A 27,920-nucleotide genomic window follows, 5' to 3' on the forward strand; every position below is an offset into this window, starting at 1 on the left:
ACAGCCTTGGGATATAATATCCTGAATTATTTCTAGATTCCCATGTAAAAATTACTGCAGTTGTTGATTCTAAACGAGCTCATTTCAATTAGTAAACCATTGCTTATACAGTTGACCTTTGAACAACAGGTTTGAAAGGGCACCAGTCCACTTACATGCAAAAGTTGTTCACTAAATCTGTAATACAGTACTACACCATCTGAAGTTGGTTGAATCCATAGATGGAGTAATTATTATAAAGCTATATGCAGGATTTTGAACTAGTAGCAGGCCAGTGCCCCTAACAGCTTCCCTCTTGTTCAAGCCTCAAAGCTCAGGTTCTTTTCCAGCATCTTAGACATTTCACCGCAAGGCCAGCCACAGTGACTAGATGGTGATGCCAAACTACGGCATCAGTAGCCTGTCAGCCATATGCTGGACTGACAGTCAGTGATGAAGCTAAAATATCCTTGCATTTAACCTGTGGTTCCCACCCTCTGGAAGCACTGTTATTGCAAGACACACTAACTCTGACAGTGCACACTGCTTAATACTGTGTATGAAGAGGATTAAAACATACACCTTTGCACTTAATTCTAAGGTAGCTTGGTAAACCTCTTTACGTTTTTGTAATAAGTCTTTGCAAAATGTTTCTTTTTTCCAGGCCCCGGAAGAAGGTAACCTCGTGGGTAACCCTTTCTCCCTCTCCCAACCCCTTCCCATATTTCTTCTGCTGCCATCCTCCGGACCCAGAGAACGGGCACAGTATGATAATCTATGTTGAACGGAGGGAGAGGACGCCACGCATGTACTTGGTGCTTTTCAAACGGAGCAGGCTCTCCCTAGGGTGTGACGCAACCCGCCTCGCAAAGCCCTGGAACAGCGAGGACGCGGGACCAGCCACCCCGCCGCGAGGAGAAAGCCCCAGCCCCGGCCCCGGCCCCAGCCCCGGCCCCACCCCGAGGGCTCGGCCCGCCTTTCTCTCTTCCTCATTGGCTCCGGCCTCCACGCGTTACGCCTGCGACGCTGGCGGTGCCTTACCGACGAGGGGCGGGACTCGGGACGCGTGAGGCGGGCAAGTGCGCAAGCGCAGGAGTGGGTCTGGGGCCGGACCGGGGGGAGGGAGGGGGTGGTGTACCCGGTTTCCTGGGTTACCTGAGGGGGCGGTGGGTGGGGAATTTGCGGCGGCGGTGGCGGCGGCGTCAGCGGCGACGACTTGGGATTCTCCCGGTGAGGAGGAACGCGCGTCAGCGGCGGCCAGAGAGCAGGTAAAGGCGGCCGCCGGACCCGGGGATGCCGGCCGCTGTTAGGGGTCCCGGACCCTATCGAGGGCCTGGAGGGAAGGCGGTTGGGGGTGGCAGTCAGCCCCGGCTGGGGGTCGCGGTGGCAGGGCTGAGGGCGCGGGGGACTCGGCCTTGACGCGCCGGCTCGAGGTTTCTTTCCGGCTCTGGGGCTCCGGGACGTCTCCCCGCCGCGCCCGGGCAGCCTTTGACAGCACCTGAGCCGCGGGCGCAGCTCTGCCCGGCTTCTCTGGACCTTTGCGGCGACCAGCGGCCACTAACTTTTATTTCCCGGCGCTGGGAGGGCGGAGGTCAGGCAGGCTGGCGGCGACTTGCTGCGGTCTTGATTTCATTTGTTATCCTGTGCCGCGGCACAACTTGCACCCGGGCCGGGCCCGGCCCACACCCGCAGGTTGACGGCTGGAGTTGACAGTTTCGGCGCCGCCACCCTGCGGGTCGCGCTGTAAGATCTTGCCCCGCGGGTGTTCGCCCACCTGTCATCTTCGTGCGCCTCAGCCCGCTGCTTTTTTTCCTGCCTGTAAAGCCCTTTGCCCAGGCGAGAGACTCTCTAGAGGATCCTCTGAGACATCTGCCCTCTGTCCCGGGCATCATTGGCGCCTTGTCTGAGGTGCGGGTTAGCCTCTGGTGGGATTATAACTGGATAATGTTTTGTGTGGAAAATAACCCAGGGAGACCCCAGCACCACAGTGTGGAGGCCAGTTTGCCTGGTGGCGGAGGGGGTAAGCTCAGAGGCTTTAAAAAACGCTTGCTAGCTCTGGGTCTTACTGGCTCAAACAAAACAAAACAACCATACACTCCCAGTGACTGTATTTGGTAGTTGATGAGGTTGTTTTAAGCAGATAGAACATTTTAAGAGAGTTGAATCTCGTGTTGAATACTTTGGTGTTGAATTGAGACCAGAATATTTCCTTGAATATTGAAGTCAGCTTGCACGTTCCTTGGGGTTTGTTTAGCAGATTGATGGCACAGCTGAATTGGGCTTTTCTTCCTGATGATCCTTGGCTATTCTGTTCTATTCCTTTGAACTTCCACACCCAGGAACCTTATGCTAATAAAGATGTTGACTTTGTGCTTTCATCTTATAAATGTAGTTAATTAATGCAGGGGATCTGTTCTAAAGAGCTTTGCAAGTAGCCAGCAACATTTTTTTTTTTTTCTTTCTGACAGCTCTTTGTTGTCATCCACGTTGTTACTACAAAGGTTGGAAAATTTGGAGAAGTGGGGGAGCATAGGGAGAAAATGAGTTACTATATAATTTAATTTACATTAAACCGAATTTGTAAGCTATAAGATTGTATGTGAATATAGTAAATATATTTGAGTACCTACTGTGTGTCCGTTTTCTTAAAACAGATAAATATCCTCTCCAGCAGGGAGTTTGCATTAGTAGGGGATCACAGATAATAAAATATGTTCTTTGTCAGATGGTGTTAAGTACTATAGAGAAAAAGCATGGAAGAGGGAGAGACTTGCAGTTTTATTTTGTTTTATCAAAGTATAGTTGATTTACAATGTTGGGCTAATTTCTGCTGTACAGCAAAGTGATTCAGTTATACACACACACACACACACACACACACACATTCTTTTTTTAAAATACGTTTTCCATTTTGTTTTATCACAGGATACTGAATATAGTTCTCTGTGCTGTACATTAGTACCTCGTTGTTTATCTGTTCCATATACTAGCTTACATCTGCTAACCCCAACCTCCCACCCTGTCCCCTCCCCTTTGACAACCACAGATCTGTTCTCTAAGAGACATGCAGCTTTAACTAGAGGTAGCCAAGGAAGACTTCCTAGAGAAGATGACATTTGAGCCCAAGACTGCAGGGAAGTGAAAGGGCAATCCCTGCACCTCTCTGAGGGAAGAGTGTTCAAGCAGAAGGAAAGGCACTTGCAGACTGCTTAGAGGCAGGAGTGTACTGGGTGCATTTGAGGACAGCAGAGGCTGATTTGGCTGTGGTGGAGTGAGCAAAGTAAAAGCAGTGGAAATGCAGGAGAGAGGTAAGCGGGAATGGGGAATCAGATTGTGCAAGGGCTTGTAGGCCTTTGAAGGACTTGGGCTTCCGCTCTGAGGGCAAAGGGGGCTCATCCTTTTGAATAGAGAAGGTGTATAATCAGACTTAGCTTTTAAAAGGGTCACTGTGGTGGCTGGACGGAGAATAGATTTTATCTGGGGTGGAGTGAGGTGTTGGACAGAAGTGGTGATGTCAATTTCAGGACCCTTCCCATAATCCAGGCCAGAGAGGTTGTACCTTGAACCATAGTGGAATTGGTGGAGTGGTTGATTTCTCAATAAATTGAGGGTAAGGTCAACAGGAAACTTAAAGGACACCAGAATTTCTGTCCTGAGCAAGTAGGTAGATAGAGTAGACATATATTGAGGTGAGGTTCATGAGAGGAGCAACTTGTTGGAGAGAAGGTTAGGAGTTGGTTAGAAAATAATTAGACTCCAAGTGGAGATTAGTATTAGTAGACCCACTGACTTTGTATTGAAGACCCTTCTATGTTATCTTGACTATAACAGGGACTTAATATTTTCAACCATGAGCGGCCAACTTTTTTTCATACTCATTTTCTTTCTAGACTTTTGGACCAACCTAATCATCTTTTTCATCAAATATAGCTTTGTTTTTACTTGCATACACTTAGAGCATCTGTTTCAGCTGGAGAGAAAGCCATATAATCCAGAATTTTAGAATACATTTTTCATTTGTTGTTGTATCTAACTTGAACACCTTCATCTGATTAACCTTTCTCTGAATTGTGTTTGGATACCTGGCTTAAGTTCAAGAATTTTTTCAAGCTTCAGGAATCTTGTTATCAAATGTGGCTTCACTTGGCCATTTGTGAATTATAATGGAAATGACCTGTATTTTTAATACTTTACTAGTAGTCAGTAATATACAGAGATTATCCTAATTCTTCTGTTTCATTAAAGATGGCTTGACATAAATGGGCCATCACACATTCGGTGGAGATCTTCTTCATCAAATTATGCAGTATTTGGAGCAATAGAATTTGATCTGTACAACTTGTATGAAAAATATATTAGGGTCTTAAAATTTAAGGTCTACCCCTTAATATATTCAGAACCCCAGTAATACACTAATATTTTAAAAAGGATTTTTAACCAAAACATATCATGAAAGTATATAAAAATATGTTAGATAAGTATGTTACATAAGTATATAAAAATCAGTTTAGTTCAGTCACTCAGTTGTATCCAACTCTTTAGACCCCATGGACTGTAGCATGCCAGGCCTCCCTGTCCATCACCAACTCCTGGAGTTTACCCAAACTCATCTCCATTGAGTTGGTGATGCCATCCAACCATCTCATCCTCTGTGGTCCCCTTCTCCTCCCGCCTTCAATCTTTCCCAGCATCAGGGTCTTTTCCAATGAGTCAGTTCTTTGCATCAGGTGACCAAAGTATTGGAGTTTAAGCTTCAACATCAGTTCCTTCCAATGAACACTCAGGACTGATCTCTTTTAGGATGGACTGGTTGGATCTCCTTGCAAGGAGATCTCTCAAGGGACTCTCAAGAGTCTTCTCCAACACCACAGTTCAAAAGCATCAATTCTTCGGTGCTCAGCTTTCTTTATAGTCCAACTCTCACATCCATACATAAATAGCTATAAACTGATCTTAGAGTTGATAAGGATTCTGTATTCTCTTTGATACTACTTTCTTTTGCTATTGCTTCTCACCAGTGTTTATCCTGTGCCTCTTAATTCTCCTGTCTTTGTTTTACAGTAATTGAGACATTGGGAAATTTTGAATAGTCTCCAAGTCTTAACTTCTGGGAATACCAAAAAAAAAAAAAAAAAAACACAAAGAAAAATCTTATCTAATAATATGAAAGAGTAATGTTTAAAAGGTGTAATCATCTTAATTAGCCAAGAAAGGAATCAAACAGATTTCCAAAAGGCTAGTCATTACTCCATTCAAATGTGATTCTTTGAAGTCGAAACTCAAGAGAGACCAGGAAATTAGAGAACTTCTAGCCACTTTAGATGAGTGGAAAAAATAGATGAATGATAAGGTAGAGTAAGTACTACACATATTCTCTACAACTACTGCCACTCATCTATAAAAAGTAGAGAGAATAGAAGATTTTTGCCAGAAACGCGAAGAATTGGACATTTTAAATCAAAAAATGTGTGAGGAGGTGAAGCCTGGAAACTATACATTAAACATCTTGGCACTGACTGATTTCTATAAAAATTGTAGACCAGATTGCCAAACACATGGTTTGTGATTTGTGATTAGAAAATAAAGTACTGATTACTAAGATGCAGAATTGGTTTTTAAAGAATACATCATATTATGCTAACCTCATGCTCATTTTGCCAAAGATATAATAATATTAAATAATCTTTGTGAGTACCTCACATCTTACAGAGTGCATTCCCATTTAGCATCTTATTTAACCTTCACATCATCCCCGTTAAGTACTGTCAGGTAAGGAGGGCCTCAACAGTAGGAATCCCGGGAAGACACAAAAAGGACACATATGGGAGATTTGGGGCTTCCCTGGTGGCTCAGATGGTAAAGAAACTGCCTGCAGTGCAGGAGACCCAGGTTTGATCCCTGGCTTGGTAAGATTTCCTGGAGAAGGGAGTGGCAACCCGCTCCAGTATCCTTGCCTGAAGAATTCCATGGACAGAGGAGCCTGGTGGGTGTACAGTCTGTGGAGTTACAAAGAGTCGGACATGACTGAGTGAGTAACACTTTCACTTTCATGGGAGTTTTCAACAAGGACTTGTTTAGATACGAGGTAGGGGAAGAAGAGGGAGGAATCAAAGAGGGCTTTAAGGATTCTAGATTAGGTGAATGGTGATGCTGCTGCTGCTGCTGCTGAGTCGCTTCAGTCATGTCCAACTCTGTGCGACCCCATAGACGGCGGCCCACCAGGCTCTGCCGTCCCTGGGATTCTCCAGGCAAGAACACTGGAGTGGGTTGCCATTTTCCTTCTCCAATGCATGAAAGTGAAAAGTGAAAGTGAAGTCTCTCAGTCGTGTCCGACTCTTCGCGACCCCGTGGACTGCAGCCTACCAGGCTCCTCCATCCATGGGATTTTCCAGGCAAGAGTACTGGAATGGGTTGCCAGTGGTGATGCTAGTAATCGATTTTCTAAAAAGACAGAGAGGAGTAGATAGGGAGATGTGAAATTCATCAGTTCATGTCAGTTTGGTGAAGTAGCTGTTTTGTTTCTTGAAACTGAATCTGGAATGAGTCACATATAATTTAAAATTTTAACATATGTAGGTCTGGAGCTCAGGAGAGAAGTCTGAACCAAGAAAAATAAGTTTTCATTCATTCAGTAAATATATTCTTTCAAATACTTTTGGTAGAGCAGGGAGGACAGTGGGTGGAGGTTTGAGCTGGGAGATGTGATTAGGAAAGGTTTGTTTTTCTTTAAACATGGAAAAAAAGGGTACATTAGTGGACTGAAGGAAAGGGGCTATTGAAGAGGAGACAAAATTGAAGTCACAAGAGAAGATAATAGACATAATCTCAGAGGCGGTGGAAGGATTGGGAACAAGAGCACAGGTGCACAGGTGAAAGGGTTATCCTGAAGAAAAGTAGTGATGCATATTCCTTTTGAAAAAAGAAAAGCATATAAGGAGTAGATACAGAGACAAATGAGTAGCCAGGATGGTTTTATTTGTTTCTGTGGAGCAAGGTTATCTGCTGAGATTGAGAAGGAAGAGCATGGATTGGGGTATTTTTGTGGGGAAAGGAAAAGTTACCATTGTGATTGGAAAATGGCCTTGACCAAGGACAAGTGACCTAATCTCTGATAGTGTTTAACACCCCTGCAATCACAAATATAGAAAGAGGCTGTCCATGCTGAAGCAGTTTTCTCCAGCAGGTCCTGTAACAGAGCAGAAGGCAAATAGGCTGAACCTGGATGGGGATTGGAAGGGAAGGTATGATGGAGAACTTGGGTAGAGGGTGGTGTGAAGTCAAGGGATTACTGGTGGGGATGAGGTTGTTAACTGAAGGGCTGAACTTTTAAGTATCCTGCTTGATTACAGAAGAAAGTGAAGCCAAGACAGGGCTGATAAATGTGGAGGATGAAGAATCCCAGTGAGTAAGCTGTAGGATTAGTGGAAGTAAAGGAGTACTAGAGATGGGAAAATGTGATGTGAGAGTCCTAAATTTAAGATTCTGGTACCGGGACAATTGTAGGTGAAATAAGAGCCAAAGTATGACCGATGACGGTGGGTAGCCAAGATTAATAGCACTAATTAAAATAGTAATACTAATAAAAGCAACTGTTTATTGTGCACTTTATGCTAGTCACTATATGAATGCTTCTTACAGATTAATTATGAGCTCATAATAAATCTATGAGCATTATTATTAGTTAATAATAAATCATACTTATTTTTCACAACCATCCTGTGAAGCGCATATTAGGAGCTCCATTTTACAAATGAAGAAACTGGGGCTCAGTGAGATTAAGTAATTTTCCCCAAGGCACACAGCTTGGAAGTACCTGAGTCTTTCTAGCCCCAGAACCCTAATGCCCAACTCCTAAATCATTCTGACCTTCTGCCAAGTAGGGGTCATTGACGAAAAGGAAGTCAAAGTACTCTAAATCCTAGCGTGCCAATGTGTTGGCATTAATTTTTCTCATGGGTAGTGAAGCCCTGGAATAACAGATCTTGTGTGGAGAGAAAGACAGGAATTGTATGACAAAGTTCTCAATGAATGAATGACTCAAAGGTCAGTCAGTGACAACTGTAACTGTAGTTATAGCCTTAAAAGGGGAAGAAGTGGGATAATAATGTCCAAACCACCTTTGGAAACCAGAATAGTACTGACTTGTCTTCCTGGCTGGGATCTGGGTGTGCATCGTGTTAAGAGAAGGAGATGAAGTGATCCTCTTGTGTGGAGGTAGAGGATATAGGGAAGTTTCTTAGCAACAGAATTAGGGATTCTAATGGTAGGGAGTAAAGAATTCAGAGTTGAGCCAGGAGGACTCATCTAGTTGTGCATTAAGAATCAGAAAGAAAAAAAAAATCAGAAAGGATGGTGGCAGGTAAGCTGATTATATAATGTATTGACTAAACAGATATTATTTTGAAAATGAAAAGACGTTAATAATTACTGTGGGCCAACAAACATAAAGTAGGACTGTCCTGGACAAATTGAGGTATTTAGTCATGTGGATGTTGGGAAATGAATTGAGCCTTGAATTAGAGGCACGTGAATGGAGCTTACTAGCCTAAGATTATTCTCTAACCTGAAATGTTAGGGCACAATACTGCCCTGAAATGTTCTGGGTATGTCTTGTTCTGTAAGAGTCTGGAAATTTGAAGGAAGTTATGAATTCATCTCTAGAGGAAAATTTGTAAGCCATTATTATATAGATGGTACCTGAAACCTTGGATGGATGAGATTGTCAAAGAACACAAAGGGAAGTGAGGCAGAGGGGAGAATGCAGAGGCTCACCAATGTGAAGCAGCTGGCGAAGAAGCATCCAGACAAGGAGACAAGGAGAGGTCAGAGGGGCAGGAGGAAAACCAAAAGAGATTTGGCATCTTCCATGTCACGAGATGGAGCAGGACATGACAACCCACTCCAGTATTCTCACCTGGAGAATCCCATAGACATACTGTAGGCTGTAGAGGCTACAGACTAAAGCCTAGCCAACTACAGTCCATGGGGTCGGAAAGAATCAGGCATGACTAAAGCAACTTAGCATGAACACACACATGTCAAGAGACAAGAGAGGTTTAAGAATGAGTGATTAATAATCTTATATGCCTCATTGAAAAGACCCTGATGCTGGGAAAGATTGAAGGCGGGAGGAAAAGGGGATGACAGGATGAGATGGGTGGGTGGCATCACCGACTTGATGGACATGAGTTTGAGTAAACTCTGGGAGTTAGTGATGGACTGGGAGGCATGATGTGCTGCAGTCCATGGGGTCGCAAAGAGTCAGACACGACCGAGTGACTGAACTGACTGACTGACTGATGCCTCACGTTCCTCAGAGAGGTCAAAAGAGATAAGGATACCCGTTGGCTTGAGTCTGGCAGTTAGAAGTTTATTGTTGGTCTTGACTTGAATAGTTTGAGTAGAGTGGTATGGGCAAGAGCCAAGCTGCCACACACAGAGTGTGTGTGGGGGGAGGTGAAAAGACTACTTCCAGTGCAGATTACTCTTGAGTAATCTTGAAAGAGGAAGGTGTCGACAGGCTTTTTTTCTTTCTTTCTTTTTAAATATAGGCAGAGAAAAAGCCAATGGAGATGAAGGGTTAAAAACTGAGAAGAAAATGGAAGTGCTAGCAGTGCCTTCTAATAATGTCTAGTCAGTAATTTTGTAGTAATCAGAGGAGTGAAAGTGAGAGGAAGAAATATTTTAGATCAAGGAAGACAAATTTCGTAATAACCATAATTTGTCAGAAGCTGGAATGGGTGGAGAGTATTTATAGAAAGGGAATTCCTAATTTGGATGAAATATTGGAAAGTGACATCTAGGTTGTGGACTAACTCTAGGTTTATGTTTTTTCCCCTTCTACTTTTAATCCTTTTTTTTTTTTTTTTGAATGATATAACCATGTTCCACCTCCAAGGTTGTTGTTAGAATGGATTTGCTCTTTTCTAGGGATTTGTTCTTATAATTCTTACTTCTTAACTTTTTAAAAAGTTAACTGTATTTGTACATTGGAAATATTTTCTGGTTAAGTATATTTGTTTTCTATTGTGATTATATTTGATTCTTGGCTGAATTCACTGGTTTTGGTAATTTCTGTTTAACAAAGTGAATTCACATCTATATACGTGTTTTCTGTTATGAATGTGTAAAGAGCAATAATAGTATATTAATTTTCTTCCCTCTTTAAATTTGTTCTGATCAAAATGTAACTTGCTGCAGTGGAATTCTTATTAGTTTTGTAGTTCACTTGTCTTGGTTCCTTAGGTTGAAGAGTAATAGTCATAATTGCATAGATATTTTTTCAACAGCATAATTATATAAAGTTTAGATGAGTATAAAATTAAAACAATCGTGAGAATGGTTTCCTCATTTATTATAACTATGTGCTTTATTTGAAAGGCAAGTGGAACATTTATCAGTTCGTAAAATGCATTCATTGTTACGTCTTCTGAATATTCATTCATTGAAGTGCAAAATCAGTGTATCCTGGCCAATGGTAAAAGGAAATTTTGCTGGTGTGACTTGTAGGGCAGCTGTTTATATTTGTCAGCTCACTCTTACACTGCTTTTTGATATTTACTTATCTGAACCTTTAATATACACTGTGACTTTATTTTTATTTTAGTCTATTAAAGATCAAAATCCTTTGCCATTTTCTGGATTTCCTCTTAATGATGCTTCCAAAGACAGTAATGCTGATAACTGTTCTTGCTTTTCTCTGTTAGCTTTATTTAAAAATTTTGGAGACTATTTCTAAAGTCATACATTCCATATTACTGAAATGTATTTATTTTCTCTACATCTTATTTAAAAAAAAAAGAATCTCTGGTTTTGACAAAACCTAATGATGCACGATTTAAGGAAATATTTAGAATGTGTAATTTTAATCTTAAATTAATCTTGATGCTTACTGTTACTATATGACTATTACTATATTACTATTTTCTGACTCTTGTACTGTTATGAAAGTCCATAGCCTAAAAATACTTAGAGATCATCTACTTTTGTCTTTGTTTGAATATGTATAAAAAGAATGGGGATCAGAAAAGCACTTTGCCTGAGATCCTAAAGAATTTGATGCAAAACAGAAAACTGAAAGTGTTTTGACTTTTAGTCTAGTATTCTTTCTCCTATACCACCAAATTCTTGAATATTTTAATACACTTTAAAAATGTAATCCCATAGCTGAAAGATGCCTTATACAACATGGAAAACAATGGTGTTTGGTTTCTAGTATGTAGTTCATGTGTAACTTTAACCCTTTTTCTTTGTACGTGTCTACATGCAGATCACAATGATAGAAACTAGATTGTAATGATACCAGTGTGGTTGAAAAAAAATATAAAGTGTAGGTTGAATCTGAAATGCATTCTCTCAGAAACTGTTTAGTATATATTTCTGTTTGACTTCTGTTCTCTATCACTCCCAGTCCCTGTGCCCTTTTCTCCTACTATTTGTCCATCCTCATGAATGGTTAGAGAACAGCAGATGAAGCAACCAGGTCTCAGTTTGGTCTTACTGCTGTTTTTCTTGATATGAAATGTTCTGTAATAGTAAACACATATTTGTCTATAATTGCCTCAGCTGAATTTTTTTCTTTAGGAGGGAAACTAATTTTCATTGTGTCTGTAAGAATTACAGAGGAATGAGGAAACTAATTCTATCTACATTTGCAAGAAGTCTTTCAAGCTTGTCAATATCTGTGTTCAGTCTTTCTGAAACTTATTTTGCAGGCCCTTTACCTTATACAAGATATATGTTAAAAACTGTTCATCATTATGATGTTACTTTATAAATTATTTTTTACTGTTTTCGTTTCACATTTAGCATAACGCTCCAGGACTTTTTTTGTGTGTGTTTCTTTAGGAGGTATGGAAAACCACCATGTCTACTGTTGATTTTAAAGAACTTTGAAACTGTAAACTCCGAATCATACTCTTTAAAATAGGAAGAATAAACATCTAAGCTTTTATTGCTGAAGTTTTTTGTTTTTAACCTAACAAATTTTGGTAAAGATTTTTAGGTGTTTCTGTAGCACTTTCCTTAATACATTAAGTTCTTGCCATGGAATGGAGAAAGGCTTTTATAAATGTGCCTGTTTATTTCTCAGTGCTTTAGGTGTGGGAATATTTCATAAAGGAATTTGAGTAACAAAATGTTTACTGTCAAAGTTAGTATTAAATGAATTGGTTTCTATTTATTGAGCTCTTACTATTTTACTTATTTTTAAACAAATAAGACCTGATTTCCCTTCTTAAAGTATAATCTAGCTTTGAAAGAAACAGTGTAATCCTGTAATACAATGTAGTGAGTCCTAAGATACAGGCATTTAGAAAAGTAATTGGTAGTTAATGGGAATTTTGTAGCAGCAGCAACATGATTTAAAAAAAACAAACAGTGAATTAATGTTGAGAACCTTTAGGAGGAATTATGGCATAGTACATTGTGTTTTGAGATGTGTTGAGAGATTTAAAAAAAAGTTAGATAGCAGAGGGAGTTCCATAGCATGATAATAAGGAATTAGGATCGTATTCCCTAGGAATTGAGGTGCCATTTATGATTTTAAGGAACGTGGCTGACATTTTTAGCAGTTGGAGAATTTGAACTGAATGGAAATGCACCAAGAAGAGTGACCAATTAAGAGGTTGTTGGTATTGCAAGTGAGAGAGATGAGGACCAGAGAATGCTTCATCGTAAGAGGAGAGGGGAAGGACCAGATTCAAGGTGATGATCATAACAGCTAACAATGACTGATCTTTCTACAATCTGCCAGGCACAGTGCTATCTCATTTAGTTTTAACATTCACAACAACTCGAAGTGCTCTTAGGAACTCAGTTTTATAGATAAGAATCTGAGACTTAGAGGAAATCAAGTCTAAGGTCACAGAGTTAGCAAGTAGGAGATGCAGAGGTGAATCAGCCAGCTGTCAAGAGGAAGAATTGACTAGGCCCCAGATGAAGTGCTATTCTTTTTTTTTTTTTTCCCTCATGAGTGACTGGGTAGAGGCCATTAACTGAAATAGGAATGAGGAAGGAAGAGCTAGTTTGTTGGAGGGAGGAGTCAGTGTTTGTTTTGAAGAAGAGAAATTTGATAGAATACAGAGAGACTGCCTGGGCCTGAATCCTGCGTCTGATAATTGTAGCTCTGTGACCTTGAACAGTTACCTAACCTCACTGTGCTTCAGTTTCCAACATGTGACAGATAGGGGTATATTTGTACCTATGAGACTGTTATGGGGATTAAACCAACCACTCCAATAGAGTGCTTATGGAAGTGCCTAATGTGTAGTAATTAATCATGGTAGGTATTAGGTGTATCACCATCATTATCATTCTGTAAAAATCTAGAGATCTGTTATGAAGATGGATGAGCTATTCAGTATAAAACTTCTAGCACAATTATTCCTAGTAGGAATGTACAGCCAGGAGAGATGATTTACTTGGTGGGCCTTCATTGTTCCTTTTGGTGCAGCCACAGTGTCTCAAAATTTCCATTCTTTTATGGTGCTCAGGATCAAATACAGATCATCTTCTGAGCTATCTGCTTGTCCAGTTTGTTTTAGAGAAAACGAACTGCTTGTTGAAGAGCTTTAGTGTGATACATTTTGGTGTGACTTTCTTGGAATTTCCTTTAAAATTCTGCCTTGCTACACTGTGCCTGGGTTCCTTTATTTCCTGCCCACTTTTGTTGTACAAGGAGCCAGGATGACCTCTCCTCTCTGAGCCAAAGTTTTCCTCCACATTTACTAGTTACGGATTATTATAGTCCTATATAAATTAATATGGAACACTAGGTCAGAGCCAGTCAACTTTTATCCCTCTTATGTTGCAATCCCCATTAGGGCTGAAGGTGTTGCTTCTTTTTAAAATATAAATACTTCTTTCCAGGAGGAGCAGAATTTTCTTTTTTTCAGTTCACTTCTTGATGTGAATGAGACATGAGGAAACATGGAAAATGATAACATGAACCTGTAGAAGACCTTGAGAAGTTTACGATGGCAGGATATATTGCCTGGAGAACAGATAGGCATGATTACTGCCTAACTATAGGTACACTTAGTGCCAGACCCAATCACTAGAATGCTCTGACAGGTAATATTCTAAAAGATATAGTTTGGCTGTGAAAGTGTTACTCACTAAGTTGTGTCTGATTCTTTGTGACCCTGTGGACTGTAGCCTGCCGGGCTCTTCAGTCTATGAAATTCTCCAGGCAAGAATACTGAAGCAAGAATACTGAAGCCTTTCCCTTCTCCAGGGGATCTTCCCGACCCAGGAATTAAACCTAGGTCTCCTGCATTGCAGGCAGATTCTTTTTTGGTTTGGTTAGGCGAAGTTTCTCAAAAATTTCATGCCATATTAGGAAGAACATTGGATAGAAATCTGAAGGTGTAAAGCCCTGTGACTTTTGGGAAATCTCTTAACCTCCAACTGCCTTAGGGTTCTTATCTATTAATGTAAAATTTTGAGGGAGATACTAAGATCATTTAATTCTCTGTTAAGATAGTTATTCAGACTGTAAACAATTTGCCTTTGCAGACAATGTCTTATGAGGTGTTTATATCTATAAGGCTCTTCTCCAGGTTGTTTAAACTTTACAGTGTCCCTGAAAGTGACATTGTGAGAGAACCCTGGGAAGAAGGTTTGGGGAAGTGCTGGTGTTAACGTCATCAAGCTTAACTGGCCCTAGGGTTTGCCTCACATGTGCTACCCTACTTTTGGAGCCCTTTCCTTAATCATCAGAGCCACCCCAAATGACTTGGATGTGTGGGAACACCTTCTTCCCTTGCTTGACAGGGTACTGGGTGGGGGTCGTGACAAATTTGTTGTTAGCCATCCAAATTGAAACTGTCAGTTCAGTTCCCAGGGGGCCTTGGATAGTTACTCAGACTCCTTAGGGTCCAGAGTTCAAAGCCTTAATGACATTTTTTTTCCCTCATGAATACCACATTAGTATCTAAGGAGCTGGAGACCAGTGTAAACTTCATAACAGTGTGTGACATCCTGATTGTGAATCAGGTATTCTTTCATGCAGAATTCAGAAAATCAATTTCAATATTTGTCAAGAAGCGCCTGAACTCTAAACAACAGGTATAACCTGAAACAACTGTCATAATTTCTTTCGAAGTTAACCGTTAAATGGAAGTTGAACATCATCCTCAAGTATGGTGAATTATCAGAAATTATGGGATTGTGATTTATCTTGCAAAAAAGATTTATATTATCACTAAGGTAGTTTTTCGGAGAAGGCGATGGCACCCCACTCTAGTACTCTTGCCTGGAAAATCCCATGGATGGAGGAGCCTGGTAGATTGCAGTCCATGGGGTTGCCAAGAGTCGGACACGATTGAGTGACTTCACTTTCACTTTCATGCATTGGAGAAGGAAATGGCAACCCACTCCAGTGTACTTGCCCGGAGAATCCCAGGGACGGGGGAGTCTGGTGGGCTGCAGTCCATGGGGTTGCCAAGAGTTGGACACAATTGAGTGACTTCACTTTCACTTTTCACTTTCATGCATTGGAGAAGGAAATGGCAACCCACTCCACTGTACTTGCCCGGAGAATCCCAGGGACGGGGGAGTCTGGTGGGCTGCAGTCCATGGGGTCGCTAAGAGTCGGACACAACTGAAGCGACTTAGCAGCAGCAGCAGCAGCAAGGTAGTTTTTATGGGTCTCCGATTCAGCTGTTTAATTTAGAACTTTGTTGAAGTGTCACACCCTTTAATTCTCATTTTAAATTCCAAGGATTTTATAAAAGTAAGCCCATGAAATATGTTTTACTTTTTTATATTCAATGACTATCACATTTTACTTCAGTTTTCTCAAGAGAATATTTATTTTCCACTATAACATAGGTTGTAAAGATGCTTATATTAATAAATACATGTAATAAATGGATAAGCAACAAGGGTCTACTGTACAACACAGGAAAATATAGCCATTAGTTTGTAGTAACTTTAAGTGGAATATAATCTATAAAAATATTAAATCACTAGGCTGTACGTCTGAAGCTAATGTAATATTATTGTAAATCAACTATACTTCAATGAGAATAAAAGCAAGTAAGCTACTTGTAAGAAGAAAAAAATTGGGTATGTAAATAATATCATCGTAAACTTTCTGTCTTAAGTCTGTAGTTGGGAGTCATTCTGATAGCTATTATTTAATATATCTAGTATGATCAAACATTTACAAGGTAGAGTCCAGATTAGCAGATTAGCTTCTTAGATGTTGTATAATTTAACTCAACTGATGTGTCTTATCTAGCTGATTCTTTAAAGAGAATTCTGTTATCTGAACAAGATCATTTCCTAGTATCTTTTCCCTTCCCCCATCCAAATCTCTTGTATGTTTGGCTCTGTGTTATGGTTACACAAATGTGTAGGGAAAGATTTTTTAATCTTGTTTGCAGATGTACAGATTGTAGACTAGTGAACTTTGAGTAAAGATTCTGGGCAACATTTAGAGACATTTAGTGTTAAGGAAACTTCTTTGCCCATTGTCTGATTTTTAATTGACCTGACAGAAGAAAAGCTGGGTCTTCTAAATGTCATTATTTTAGTTCCAGTTAATTAGCTCCAAAAATATCATATAACTCCCAAGACAATTGTCATGGGACCTTGAAATATTGGCTTTAGTTATTGTCACCTGTAGAATGTGGGGTTGGAGAGTATGAAGTGGAAAGTTTCTGCCATTGTGTAAATGCATGAAATGATAAAAATAGTGTTATCGGTTTTCAAGTTTTTTTGATCTTTAGTGATATGTTGCAGAGAATATGTGAAATCTTTGGGAAAGTCATAAATCAGTCTATAATAAATATATACTAAACTCTGTGAAGAGATGGGATTTAGCATAGTTAAGAGTTCATGTGAACAACCCTTATTTTCATGAAAGCTGCTTCAAATTGCAACAGACTCTGATTCAGTAAGAATTCACAGAGTACTAATTATTTTGTGTATTATTTGTGTAAGTCTCACAATAATCCTTTGATTTTTAGTAGTCTTCTATTTTTTGGTACCTAATACATTTCTGAAAATTATTCTGTGATGATAATTTCTCTAATACTATTGTAGTTAGCAGATTTAGGTAAGTACTGGGTTGGCCAAAAAGTTCATCCTCATTTTCCTATAACATCATGCAGAAAAACCAAATGAACTTTTTGGCCAATTCAATATTATTTTAAAAGACAATTTACCAGAAATTTTGGTGTTCAGTGAAAGATTAAGAATTGAGTCCTTCAGACAGTGCTGTTAGATGAGAAAAAGTATGCTTTTTAATCAGGCCATAAGAATAAAGTTCATTACTATAACATTTTTTGTTTCTTTTCCTTTTTCTTCTTGTTTACTGTAGAAGGCACATGGCAAGGAAAAGGCAAAAAATGCAGATACCTTCTGCTTTTGTTTTCAGTGTTTCCTTGGAAACTCCATCATCATAAGCAGACCCTTAATATTTCCTGCAAACTGGTCTGAGGAAAGGGTGTAGTTATCTTTTCTTCCTCTAGATGGCACTCTGTTGGAACATGTTAAGCTAGTGTCAAGCGTTTAAAATCAGTTCAGTTCAGTTGCTCAGTTGTGTCTGACTCTTTGCGACCTCATAAACTGCAGCACGCCAGGCCTCCCTGTCCATCACCAACTCCCGGAGTTTACTCAAGCTCATGTCCATTGAGTCGGTGATGCCATCCAACCATCTCATCCTCTGTCATCCCTTTCTCCTCCCACCCTCAATCTTTGCCAGCATCAGGGTCTTTCCCAGTGAGTTAGCTCTTTGCGTCATGTGGCCAAAGTATTGGAGTTTCAGCATCAACATCAGTCCTTCCAATGAATATTCAGAGCTGATTTCCTTTAGGATGGACTGATTGGATCTCCTTGCAGTCCAAGGGACTCTCAAGAGTCTTCTCCAGCACCACAGTTCAAGAGCTTCTTTGCTTTTCAAAAGCATCAATTTTTTGGTGCTCAGCTTTCTTTAGAGTCCAACTCTTACATCTATACATGACTACTGGAAAAACCATAGCCTTGACTAGACGGACCTTTGTTGGCAAAGTAATGTCTCTGCTTTTTAATATGCTATCTAGATTGGTCATAGTGCTTTTCTTCCAAGGACTGAGCGTCTTTTAATTTCATGGCTGCAGTCACCATCTGCAGTGCTTTTGGATCCCCAAAAAGTAAAGTCTGCCACTGTTTCCCCATCTATTTGCCATAACGTGATGGGACCAGATTCCATGATCTTAGTTTTCTGATTGTTGAGCTTTAAGCCAACTTTTTCACTCTTTTACTTTCATCAAGAGGCTCTTTAGTTCTTCTTCACTTTCTGCCATAAGGGTGGTGTCATCTGCATATCTGAGGTTATTGATCTCCTGGCAATCTTGATTTCAGCTTGTGCTTCATCCAGCCCAGCGTTTCTCATGATGTACTCTGCATAAAAATTAAATAAGCAGGGTGACAATATACAGCATTGATGTACTCCTTTTCCTATTTGGAACCAGTCTGTTATTCCATGTCCAGTTCTAACTTTTGCTTCTTTACCTGCATACAGATTTTTCAAGAGGTAGGTCAGGTGGTCTGGTATTCCTATCTCTTTCAGAATTTTCCACAGTTTATGTGATCCACACAGTCAAAGGCCTTGGCATAGCCAATAAAGCAGAAGTAGATGTTTTTCTGGAACTCTCTTGCTTTTGCGATGATCCAGCAGATGTTGGCAGTTTGATCTCTGGTTCCTCTGCCTTTTTTAAAACCAGCTTGAACATCTGGAAGTTCACGGTTCATGTATTGCTGAAGCCTGGCTTGGAGAATTTTGAGCATTACTTTACTAGCGTGTGTGACGAGTGCCATTGTGCAGTAGTTTGAGCATTCTCTGGGATTGCCTTTCTTTGGGATTGGGATGAAAACTGACCTTTTCCAGTCTTGTGGCCACTGCTGAGTTTTCCAAATTTGCTGGCATATTGAGTGCGGCACTTTCACGGCATCATCTTTTAGGATTTGAAATAGCTCAACTGGAACTCCATCACCTCCACTAGCTTTGTTTGTTCCAGGATGTCTGACTTTGGGTGAGTGATCAGACCATCATGGTTATCTGGGTTCATGAAGATCTTTTTTGTATACTTCTTCTGTGTATTCTTGCCACCTCTTCTTAATATCTTCTGCTTCTGTTAGGTCCATACCATTTCTGTCCTTTTGCCAAGAGAATGCACTGGCCATAGCAAACACCCTCTTCCAGCAACGTAAGAGAAGACTCTACACATGGAGATCACCAGATGGTCAACACCAAAATCAGATTGATTATATTCTTTGCCGCCAAAGATGGAGAAGCTCTATACAGTCAGCAAAAACAAGACCAGGAGCTGACTGTGACTCAGATCATGAACTGCTTATTGCCAAATTCAGACTTAAATTGAAGAAAGTGGAGAAAACCACTAGACCATTCAGGTATGACCTAAATAAAGTCCCTTATGATTATACAGTAGTTAAAGGAGTAGATCTGATAGACAGAGTGCCTGATGAACTATGGACAGAGGTTCATGACATTGTACAGGAAACAGGGATCAAGACCACCCCCAAGAAAAAGAAATGCAAAAAAGCAAAATGGCTGTCTGAGGAGGCCTTACAAATAGCTGGGAAAAGAAGGGAAGTGAAAAGCAAAGGAGAAAAGGAAAGATATACCCATATGAATGCAGAGTTCCAAAGAATATCAAGGAGAGATAAGAAAGCCTTCCTCAGTGATCAGTGCAAAGAAATAGAGGAAAAGAAAGAGAAATTAAGGAAACAATACCATTCACCATTGCAACAGAAAGAATAAAATACTTAGGAGTATATCTATCTAAAGAAACAAAAGACCTATACATAGAAAACTATAAAACACTGAGGAAAGAAATCAAAGAGGACACAAACAGATGGAGAAATATACCAAGTTCATGGATTGGAAGAGTCAATATTGTCAAAATGACTATACTACCCAAAGCAATCTATAGATTCAATGCAATCCCTATCAAGCTACCAATGGTATTTTTCACAGAACTAGAACAAATAATTTCACAATTTGTATGGAAATACAAAAAAACCTTGAATAGCCAAAGTAATCTTGAGAAGGAAGAATGGAACTGGAGGAATCAACCTGCCTGACTTCAGACTATACTACAAAGCCACAGTCATCAACACAGTATGGTACTGGCACAAAGACAGAAATATAGATCAATGGAACAGAATAGAAAGCCCAGAGATAAATTCACGAACCTATGGACACCTTATCTTCAACAAAGGAGGCAAGGATATACAATGGAAAAAAGACAACCTCTTTAACAAGTGGTGCTGGGAAAACTGGTCAACCACTTGTAAAAGAATGAAACTAGAACACTTTCTAACACCATACACAAAAATAAACTCAAAATGGATTAAAGATATAAATGTAAGACCAGAAACTATAAAACTCCTAGAGGAGAACATAGGCAAAACACTCTCTGACATAAATCACAGCAGGATCTTCTATGACCCACCTCCCAGAATATTGGAAGTAAAAGCAAAAATAAACAAATGGGACCTAATTAAACTTAAAAGCTTTTGCACAACAAAGGAAACTATAAGCAAGGTGAAAAGACAGCCCTCAGATTGGGAGAAAATAATAGCAAACGAAGCAACAGACAAAGGATTAGTCTCAAAAATATACAAGCAACTCCTGTAGCTCAATTCCAGAAAAATAAATGACCCAATCAAAAAATGGGCCAAAGAACTAAACAGACATTTCTCCAAAGAAGACATACAAATGGCTAACAAACACATGAAAAGATGCTCAATAGCACTCATTATCAGAGAAATGCAAATCTAAACCACAATGAGGTATCATTACATGCCAGTCAGGATGGCTGCTATCTAGGTCTACAAGCAATAAATGCTGGAGAGGGTGTGGAGAAAAGGGAACCCTCTTACACTGTTGGTGGGAATGCAAACTAGTACAGCCACTATGGAGAACAGTGTGGAGATTCCTTAAAAAACTGGAAATAGAACTGCCATATGACCCAGCAGTCCCAGCAGTCCCACTTCTGGGCATACACACCGAGAAAACCAGATCTGAAAGAGACACGTGCACCCCATTGTTCATCGCAGCACTGTTTATAATAGCCAGGACATGGAAGCAACCTAGATGTCCATGAGCAGACGAATGGATAAGGAAGCTGTGGTATGTATACACCATGGAATATTACTCAGCCATTAAAAAGAATTCATTTGAATCAGTTCTAATGAGATGGATAAAACTGGAGCCCATTATACAGAGTGAAGTAAGCCAAAAGATAAAGACCAATACAGTATACTAACACATATATATGGATTTTAGAAAGATGGTAACGATAACCCTATTTGCAAAACAGAAAAAGAGACACAGATGGACAGAAGAGACTTTTGGACTCTGTGGGAGAAGGCGAGGGTGGGATGTTTAGAGAGAACAGCATCGAAACATGTATATTATCAAGGGTAAAACAGATCACCAGCCCAGATTGGATGTATGAGACAAGTGCTCGGGGCTGGTGCACTGGGAAGACCCAGAGGAATCGGGTGGAGAGGGAGGTGGGAGGGGGGATCGGGATGGGGAATACATGTAAATCTATGGCTGATTCATGTCAATGTATGGCAAAAACCACTACAATATTGTAAAGTAATTAGCCTCCAACTAATAAAAATAAATGGGAAAAAAAAAAAAAAAGAAATAGAGGAAAACAATAGAATGGGAAAGACCAGAGATCTCTTCAAGAAAATTAGAGATACTGAGGGAACATTTCATGCAAAGATGGGCTCAATAAAGAACAGAAATGGTATGGACCTATCAGAAGCATTTAAAATAGAACTGCATAAAACATTTACCAAAAATGTTTACTGATGTCGTATAATCTCTGAAGATCCACATAGCAACTCTGTGGGATGGACATTTTATGGGGAGGAAGCCAAACTTCACACATAGAGCTCTGTGTGATGGACAGTAATTGCTTGATTCCAAACCTCCCGCCTTTGTTTTCACCATTGTTGTAATACTAACAATTTGACTGTTCAGAACAGACTCAGAAACTAGCAAAAACAGAGTGAATAATCAGACTAGTACATATTTATTGAAATATTTATTGAGTAAGTAATAAGATATTGGTTGAATTAATGAATTAGTGAAAAAGTGAATTGTAGCACAACAGACTCTGTCCTCCTTATCACCAAGACCACTCATTATTTGATAGTTCTTGAGGAGGAAACTTAGTGACCACTGGAGTACTTGCCATATTGTTGAGATTTTATCTTCTGTGGTAAATATAGTATCATTGGTAGCACTGATTAAAGCATAGAATTGATAATATATTTTAAAAATGCCTAAAAGTTAAGAATATGTAGTAATGACTTGGTGTAGGGGCAGGTATAGTAGCCCTACCATATTTCACGAAGGTAAATGTTTGAAAATACACTGTACTGAGGATGATAGCATAATTCTGTGATACTTTGGATAATAGGTTGTGGCAGAACCAGAACCAGATCAGAGCTAAAATATCAAAGTCAGCTTTCCTAAAATGTCTATGGGAGGTCTCACTCAGTAAAAACGAAGCTTATTTTATTGACCATCCTTTTCCAGAGGGTAAAGGAAATAATCGGGGAGCTGATACTCTGAGCCTAATTTTGACCCCCTGTGATGGCTTAGTTAGTGAACATAATGGGAAGAGGTAACAATGATCTGTTGTCCTGAAAACTTACTTCATGATTACTCAACTACAGTGACCTTTCACTTCCCTTCCAACACTGACATGCAGAGTCACACTCTAGGTGTTGTCATCATCTGGAACTGTTTGATTCAGAAATCTACAGATACCCATATCTTCCTTGCTACATTCTCTGTTCTTCTCTCTCATAGAGATTGAGTGCCTGAATTTCCTCTTTGTGTGTCAACATGTGCCTGGCCTTTTTCTTTTCTCTACCCAGCCTGTACCCCATTTTTGACCATATGAACTATTCTTTCACCTGTACCCCTGATTCCTTCCTCTTATGCTTCTGCTGCCTCCACTCACCAGAACCCTCATTTCAAGATCAGTGGTACAATCTGTATTCTCCATTATGAGATCCAAGCAGCTGAATCCTGGAGAATCTGAAACATTTGAGAAAATTGATCACATCAGAAATTCAGTTTTCAGCCAGAGCCCCAGGAAATCCTTTTATTTATCCTTGATCACTATTCTCTCCATCCTTGTTTTCCTGCTTCTCGTTTTGCTTTTTGATACCAAAAACTTAGTGTAATTCTTCTGGGGACTCGAGTTGAGCCTCTCTTCCTATCTGGAATGCCTTTCTCCTTTTCTCCCTTCACCTGTTCAACTTTTTTCAAAATTATCTCGTTCATGAAGCTTCCCTGGCCACTCAGATTGGGTTCAGTACTTCTTATTAGTACACAGTGCCCTGTGTATTGGTTTGCCTTTGCCACATAGTGTGATCTTCCTGGGGGTGGGCAGAGACTGGGACTGCTTGCCCACTTTGTACTCTTCGTGCCTGGCACAAAGTGGGTATCTAGTAAGTGATAAGTGAATAAATAATAAACAGAAAGAAGACTTGAAGCAAAGCTGGAATATAGAGAATTGGAGATACAGAGTTCCTAAATATCAAAGAAAAGATCGGTAAGGTGCCATATATAGTTTCTAGAAGGGAAAGTGGTTGTAAGATGTCCATAGACAGAGTCTTTATTGAACAGTTGGAAAAAATATGTGAAGAAAAAGTTGAAGCAAACTGGCCAAATGAACTCAGATTTTAAAATAACATGTGCATAACAAGGAAAGGAGGATATGAAACAACTAACAAAAACAAAATTATTTATATATAAAAGAGGAACACAACCCTCTGAGAATAATGAGCTAAGGTTTTAAAAATGTTAAAACTGACCTTTACATTTTATATATAGAAGATGAAAATAACAAGCAAATAATGGATTCTTCTTTTAAACAAACTGACCCTATAATCAGAGACAGAGAATAAATGAAACTTCTCAATTTCTATTTTCTTTCCATCTTCTGTAACATGAAGAATGATCTATACACAGATTAATAAGGGTAGAAGTAAGAAGAATAATAGGAGAAAATGTAAGCCCAAGATTGAGGAGGAGATTGTCCCAGAACCTCTGGTTGCTCTAAATGAATTCACACCTCAGGTTCAGATTCTGAGAAAATTTTTTAATGTCATTGCTCAACTGGTAATCTTTGAGCTATTACAGTGAATTTGAAAACTTTTAGAAGATTGTGAGGAATAAACTTCCAAAATTATAAAAAAGAATGTAGATTTCATAGACTTTAGTGAGTTTGAAGTTATCTCCACAAAAGCTTCTTAAAGATCATTTTAAAAGATTTTTACAGAAATGTTTACAGAAAGAATAGATGGACAGGAAAGGTTAAGGAGAGTCTCTAAAACTAATTCATGCAGTTAACCCAGGTTCTGCTTTTGATGGGGATGTACATGTACAGATCCAGAGAATGTTGCAGCTGTAACATACATAGAATCCCATGAGGTGTTTGACGTCATCTGTTCTATCATTCTGTTGGGGGCACACATGGAGAGCTGGGCTGTAGTATAGGTACAGCTATTGAACAGCGGAACTTGATTTTAGTTACTGCAGCGGTGTGGGAAATCTCTTAGAGGCTGCTGTTTTTTGACACTGTTCCACTCATCAGTTTAACACCTCCCACTTCTCACTCTCAGCTGGATTGCCCTGTGGTTTATTTCACTGAGAAAATCGAAGCCTACAAATCTTGGTCTTCCCGCTGCCAGACACACGAGTCTTCCTGCATCTGCGCTCATGAGCTCTGCCATGCTTCTCACTCTGCTGAATGGATCGCCTTCTTCCTTTTGCTTGCACATTGGACCCTCTTTATTTTGCCTCCTCATTGCTGCTGGTATTATCTCCTCTCATTGTAGTTTTTCATCTGTTTTCCTTTTCCTGTTGGAGAAACATGCTACATGAATATGCTATGATAGCTTACAAACATGCCATAGTATCTTTTTTTCTTAAAAAACTAAACAATTCCCCTATCCAGAGTCCCCTTCAAGCTGCCACCTATTTCCTTGCTACCCTTTTTGACAGAACTCCTCTAAAGGGTTTTCTAAACATCTTGCCTCCATTTCTTTGCCATTCTTTGCCACTCCACTGAGACACTGTTTGACAAGGTTGTCAGTAACTTCCATGTTGCTAAATCCAATGGTCAGTTCCCCATTTCCATCTTACTTAACCTCTCAGCAGTATTTGACACAGTTGATCACTCTTTCCTGTTTCAGGTTTTCCTCACTTGGTTTCTGGGAAGGACCATGCTCCTGAATTTTTTCTGCCTCACATGCTGTTCCTTCCTGGTCTCCTGTGCTGGAACCTCTTCACCTCCCTAACTCAGCGATGTAGACCCCAGGGCTCAGTTCTGGACCCTGTTCTCTGCCCCACTTGCACTCATTCTCTGGGTTCCCCCTGTTGAGTACTCTAGCCACTAGCCACAGTCCCATCATTGCAGAAAGTTCTTTCAGACAGCATTGCTCTGGGTTATTCCATCCATATTATCTCATTAAAATGCATCTGCATGCTGATAACTTCCAAACTGATTCACCTGTCCCAGCCTCCCACCTGAGCCCAGCTTGCTATGTCCAGCTGCCTGCCTGATACCCTTTACTTGCTTCTTAAGAGACCTGTCAGACTTGACAGAGCTAAGGATAAACTTTATTATACTTTCTCTCCCAACCAGTCTTACCTATTCCTTGCACAGCCTTAAAAAAAACTTGGTTGGAGCTTAGGCAAGGAAAGGAAGGGTGGGCAGGAAGGAGACTTCCACTGTTCGGGAGAGAGTTCCAGAGGAACACTCCTGTTTCTTCCTACATCTTACTTCAGTCCCTGAAAAGTAGGAGTGAGTGACTTTTCACACTTTTGTAGTAATATCTAACTTCTTTTTTTCTCTTGCACTCAGTATCTCGTGCATCAAATATACACTAATCTCAATGCCTTGGAATACTTTTTCCTCAGATAGTCACATAGTCTGTTTTGTTAACTTCATTCAGGTTTTTGCTCAGAATGTCCTCTTTAGACATTCCCTGCCAACCCTATCTAAAGTAGCCTTCCTGTCATTCTGTATCCTTATTCTATTTTATGCTGGCATTACATTTATTTTTTCTGTCTCTACCCCACTAGAATCCTTGAGCATAGGGATCTTTTTGTATCAAAAATAGTAGCTGGTGTATAATAACTGTTCAAAAAATGTTTGTTTAATTAAATGGCATATTGATGATGACATTTATGTCATTTCTAATGATATAAAACCAGAGGGTATAACTGATACATTGTCAGTTTTTTGTTTGTTTTGGTTATTTTATATTTTACACTTTGCTAGTCACTGAATTAGAGAAAGTGAAACCTATTGTTTTTCTGAAAAGGTCATTTATATGACCTTTTGCATATATATAGGCATTTTGCTAGGATGCATTTCATTTATGGTAAAATTTTAATAGTATAAAAATTATAGTAATATTGTTGGGAGCAAGTTTTATTTATTATGACATTATAATAATAGTTATAAGTTGAAAATTATAATGATGATGAATTTGAAATTTGGCATTTTTTTCCATAAAGTACAAAAAGTAACAAGACAGGGTCCCTGGCCTTAAGGAACTTGTTACCGAGGGGGTAAGACAGTCATATAGATAAGTAGCTACACAGGGGCAAAAACATGTAATGTTCTAAAAGGCACATTTTCAATTTATTAAAAAACTGTATTTCCATGCTTTATGGACACCTAGCATAATAAAGGGTGTTTTTTTTAAAAGTCAGAACACAGCTGTGAATAATGAGTGATGGCAGAGCGCAGGAGGACACAGCTCATTGTTCTGGCAGGTGGGATTATGATTTTGGATGGAGTATAACTCCATGGATATCCAAGCTGGACCATGTACAGTATGGAGATAAAGAAGCCATGTCAGTGGCTTTCTAAGAGCATTAGAAAAGTCCCTCAGCTTGGCCTGGAAATGTCTCTCAGTAAGAGAAACAGATGGATTCAGTTTTATGGCAACTTTGACTTCTAATAGCCAGCCTGAGTTAGCTGGAATCGTTTTAGTATCTGAGATAAATGGCTCCATCTTGTAGTAATCCAAGCTAGAGGGTGCCAGTAGTCAGAGCAATTCATACAGTACCTCCTTATGCTCATTGTTCGATAGGTGATTTCCTTGTCTGTAATTTTAGAGTTAAAAATACATGGATGCCATGGCTGATTCATGTCAATGTATGACAAAACCCACTGCAATGTTGCGAAGTAATTAGCCTCCAACTAATAAAAATAATTGGAAAAAAAAATATATGGATGATGCAATAGGAGCAGATATGGAAGGTGTTTTGAGACTCCACTCCAGGACTGTTTTGTTTGGTGGAGCAGTTGATGCCCTGGTGGTTGGCCAGTGGAGTGGGCAAGTAAGACTGAGATCCAGCCTGTGCTTTGATAGCTGTGTGCCATGGGCTGCACCATCCTAAGAAAAGTGTTTTTTTCCCTAATTCACACAAAGTCCTGTGTAGTCCAAGAGCGGTTCTGTCCTATTTCCTGCCTACTTTATTCTCAAGGGCCTAGAATAGTGTGTAGTACAAGAACCGTCTGTCAAGCTGAACAGAATTCAAGACAGTGATCTAGATTTGAGCATTTTCAGCAATTAAAGGTCATTTTGATTTTAAAAGCCTGTGGCTCAAAATAAACCTTACTGTTTGCCTTATAACTATAATAAGAAAATATTTTTCATGCCTCTGCCTGGTAAAAGTTATAGCAAAGGAGAAAACTACAGAGAAGCATCTTCTTGCTACCCCAGAAGTAGGAATTTATCCTTTGGTATTCTAGAGATAGCCTTCACTGTGTTATACATAGGAGATTAATTCATTTTTAAAAATTCAGAAAGGGTAGAAAACTTGGTGGTGGTTTATTCATTCATTGGCTCTAATATTTTCTGAGTTCTCATGT

At 39.7% G+C, this 27,920-nt stretch overlaps 1 protein-coding gene across 3 annotated transcripts in view; it reads left to right on the plus strand.

Moving 5' to 3' along the window:
* The first annotated feature begins 1,120 nt into the window (after positions 1–1,120).
* Positions 1,121–27,920, plus strand: part of LYST (lysosomal trafficking regulator) — a 177,038-nt gene continuing 150,238 nt past the window's right edge. For 2 of the 3 annotated variants that reach the window (XM_043924935.1, XM_043924936.1), the window contains exon 1: positions 1,136–1,247. The gene's annotated coding sequence lies outside the window, so the exon portion shown is untranslated. Of the gene's footprint in view, positions 1,248–27,920 lie in introns of all 3 variants that reach the window. The other variant, XM_043924934.1, reaches the window with a different exon arrangement.

Source organism: Cervus elaphus, chromosome 15 (assembly GCF_910594005.1).
Source record: "Cervus elaphus chromosome 15, mCerEla1.1, whole genome shotgun sequence".
Lineage (NCBI taxonomy): Eukaryota > Metazoa > Chordata > Mammalia > Artiodactyla > Cervidae > Cervus > Cervus elaphus.